The following is a 4,034-nucleotide window of genomic DNA, read 5'->3' on the forward strand; positions in this document are numbered from 1 at the left end:
TCTCCTATTATATAGGCCTTCCATTTCAACCTTTGAAAATTTTATATACTAGGGATTCCACTAAAGTGTGTGGAGCCCTATCATCTGTTTTTAATAGGATCCTGTTTACATAAACAAGCTGGCTCACCCACAATTGGCACGTTGTCACTATTTTAATAGCTTGATGTCATGCAATCTTATGAAAGAATACTGCCTTAATCAGTGGCAATAATGTGTTTACCAGGTCACCCCCCTGGAACCAGAACCTGTGAGGCTCCAAGATGACCCCATAATTTTAAGTCCCTATCTTCCTCAGGGCATTTTCCCTGTGCTGGCAAGAGATACAGAATACCCCAAAGTGAAAAAATGGGGACAAGATCCCTTTTCAAATTCGAAACACCCTACCTAGATCTTATTGTCAGTTCTACCTTGTCAAAAACACCACAGGAGACATAAATAATTTTAAGAAAGTCACTCTGAAATACAGGGTTCCATAAAATGCACAATCAAGTCTACCACTCCACTTGGCCAGTTCTAAAGATGGATCTCTCTCTCCCTCTTTCTCTGTGTCTCACACACACACACACACACACACACACACACACAAAACACACCCCACAACACATATATACTCAATCCCAAGGATTTCCTATCATCTTCTGAAGTAATATACATATCTCCACTTAATTATTTATTTTGAATCTAATCATACCATAGCAAATTGGGGCAGGAGTCTTGTCTGTTTTACTCACTGTAGTAATCCCAATGCATAACAGTGTCTGACATATTGTTGTATTTAATAAATATTTGTGGAATGTATAAATTAATTATTGAACACTGTACAAAATATGTCTCTACAGACACACATTCTCAATATGGAAAAAGGATTTGTCTTGCGTTTATTGTTTACAAACACTACCACAGTACATACCACTTAGAACGATCCCTTTGAGATTAAAATTTACTGTTGACACTTGAGTTGTTGTTGGAGAAGTGGTTTGGATCTTAGAAGCAGACTTTTTTGTTGCAGTGATCAGAAAATATCATTACTTGTACAAAAAGAGGCAGAGCATCATGCAGTACAATGGAAACACACTCCAGAATTAGCTATTCAATTTGGATATCTTGGAAATGATACCTTCAGTGATAACTCTGATCATGGAATGGAGCAAAGCTTTTGAAATATATTTAGCATACTGAATTGAATTTTCAAAGCTAGTGATAAAGAGGCAATATTTTCGTGTATAGACTATTTCCATTGATCTCCTAGGGTATGATATTACACTCAAATTTTTATTTAAGGAGCAAGTTACTGCACACTCAATGAGGGCTTTTTGCTTCTCAATTTACTTACTCTCCTTTTACAAAAGATTCTGATTCTTCCAGAAACAAACAAAACAGGACAACAACTGGCCTACCCACTTACCTATCATCACAACCCACACAGATCAACAAGGTTCACTCCAGTGAGCTCACTGGGTAACAGAGAAGAAAACTTGTGTACCTACTTGAGAGAGAACTGAAAAGGGAAGCTACACTGTCAGCACAGTTCAATGGCAGAGCTTAGTTCATTGGTGCCCCCTCAATTTCATGATCACTGCTTCTTCCAAAGGGAAAAAAAGAAAAATGGCTGAGTGATAGGACCACCACCAAGCACAACTCCAGGAAGAATCTATCATATTTTTTCCCTACAGAATTCCCTGGAGAACAGGCAGGAATTTCTTCCTCAATTCTTTCCTCAAAGTGCAGAACTGCATGTGTATGTTTCTATTGTATTAGCTGTCACAATTTGGGCAAAGAGAACAGCTTTTCCTGCCATTAATTGCATTCAGCCTTGGCTTCCTGCCCTTTGTGGAGTGGCAAAGCACAGTGGCACTGCCTGTAGCTGACTTTTTGCTTCTCTCCCTGGAGAAAGTCACTATCAGCCAAAGCAACAAAATTCTGCACTCTTCCTGAATCTGAATTGTCACAGCCAACACATAAGAGGGGCTGCCTGTTGCATTACAATAACCCTGTATTTGTCGTAACAAGACATAATGAGTGTACCTGAAACTAATATAAAAACTATTGAGTGCCAACTATGGTTGAAAAAAATAAAAAGAAACATAAGTTTAATGAAGAATCCTGTGAGAAGCAGCAGTTAAAATTCAATTTAGGAAAAATAAACATCTAGGGTTAAAAAGACTGATATAAAGAAAATGTTTGTTTTTATACTCAGGTCAAAATGTTTATGGATAGACATATGAAGAAATCAAAGCAATAAATCTATCTAAATCATGAAAGCTTTTGCTTGTACAATTTTATTTCTTGGTATACCTGTAAATGCATTCCTGTTAAATAGCCTCTAGGCCCCTGCTAATATAAAGATTACAAATATGGTATTTTAGTAATTTTAGCCAAGCGAGATAGGAGGCAAGTCTACCACTTTTGGGATGAAATTAAACCAAAATGTAGACAAGATGATCCACAACAAAATTAGAAGAAAAATACTTAAAATCATCTAACAATTCATGAACTTGAGTAAATAAAATAATTCATGAGGTTGCAGAATGTTTCTTAACCTAAGAATTTTGTGCCTAATTTTTTGTGTTGTGGGCCCACTGGAATTTGGCAAAAAGTATAAGAACTCCTTCTTTATTGTTAGATTAGTTCATTATTATCTAGTTCTAGTTAGCTTCCAAAAAAAAACCTCTTCCAGAAGAAATCAAGATGGCGGAGGAGTGAAAGGAAGTCACACTGACCTCCTCTCAGGACCAACTTGACCAGGAGAAAGAACGGGTGGGTGAAGGCGGAAGGCAGAGCAAGGATACCAACAAACTGCACTAAGATGTCGCGCGAAGCCTGGCCGGAGGATGAAGCACTTTGTCCATATTCCCCAGGGCCTGTACCAGGGAATACACTTGGATTTAGGCCAGCCTGGACTTTCTGACCACCAACAGGAGTACTGGAGGCAAAATGCTGGTGCCCCCACTTTTCTGGCCAGGACGGGGCTGGTGGTCCCCACGAATGCTTGGGCCTACTGCATGGACTCTTACAAGAGGGAGTAGTTTAAGGTCATTCTCTCCCAGATGAATCCCAACCTAAGCCTGCGGCTATGCAGGGCCAGTACCAAGGAGATGGGCATACAGGTAAGCCTGTGGGTAGACAGGTCCATGCAGTGCTCACTGGGCCCACTAATCCTGCACAGCTGCTCTCCTTGGGGCCAGAGGGTCCCCAAGACACCATCGCCAGCCTGGAACCTCTATTCACCAGTGATGGGCCTCAGGGACTTGGTCCAGCTGCAGACAGATGGTAAGCATGAGAAGAGGCAGGAGCTTTCGGGTTCTGCGGAGGCCAGCCATCAACAGCAGAAGTCACCACCAAGACTAAGGTTGCAAGAGGACAAGCAGGAGGAATGCTGGCAGCAGGACAAGCTGAGGGAGGAAGATAACTTGAATCCTGGGGAAAGACAGAGTAAGCAGGCCCAGGGAGACGCCCACTCACTCAGGAAACCCAACTTCCAGTTTTTGGAATGAAAATATGGCTATTTTCATTTTAAAGATTGTAAGAGCAGATGGGAGAGTGCTTATGTATGGTGCATTTCTGGAACCAGTAAGGTTTATTTCAAACAACTCTGTCGCAAATTCTATAAAAGTTTTAACCCTCATCGTGTAGAAGCAATCCAGTGTCAGCCCTGTTCAAAGTCCCGTTGTTCCTGTCCTCCAAAAAAAAGACACATTGATCTAAGGAGGCTTCATTGACAGGAACTGTGTGGCTGCTGCAAAGACAAGAGATTCTCCTGTGGCAATATTTATAGCTTTAAATACATCATGTGACAGCAGTATGATTTGTACAGGATACTGATCCTTTTTTGCACCTTAGCTCTGACCCAGTTTTGGAAAATGAATTAAGCTTTTGTACTTTTTATAGGTTGTATAACAATTGCACCATGTGATTAGAGTGAAATAAATGCATGTAAAATAGAAAAAAATTACAACTAAGTTGTGGAGAAATTGCCTGGGACAAACAACTGAACATAGCAAGAGGGGAGCCTTATAACCTTGGATGGACAGAGG

At 40.4% G+C, this 4,034-nt stretch overlaps 1 pseudogene; it reads left to right on the plus strand.

Moving 5' to 3' along the window:
- Window positions 1-2,831: 2,831 nt before the first annotated feature.
- On the plus strand, window positions 2,832-3,794 carry LOC129085727 (protein ZAR1-like; annotated as a pseudogene).
- The last annotated feature ends 240 nt before the right edge of the window (window positions 3,795-4,034 follow it).

The sequence above is a fragment of the Pteronotus mesoamericanus genome, unplaced genomic scaffold (assembly GCF_021234165.1).
Source record: "Pteronotus mesoamericanus isolate MK-2021 breed Mesoamerican mustached bat unplaced genomic scaffold, CSHL_Meso_final scaffold_31, whole genome shotgun sequence".
Classification (NCBI taxonomy): domain Eukaryota; kingdom Metazoa; phylum Chordata; class Mammalia; order Chiroptera; family Mormoopidae; genus Pteronotus; species Pteronotus mesoamericanus.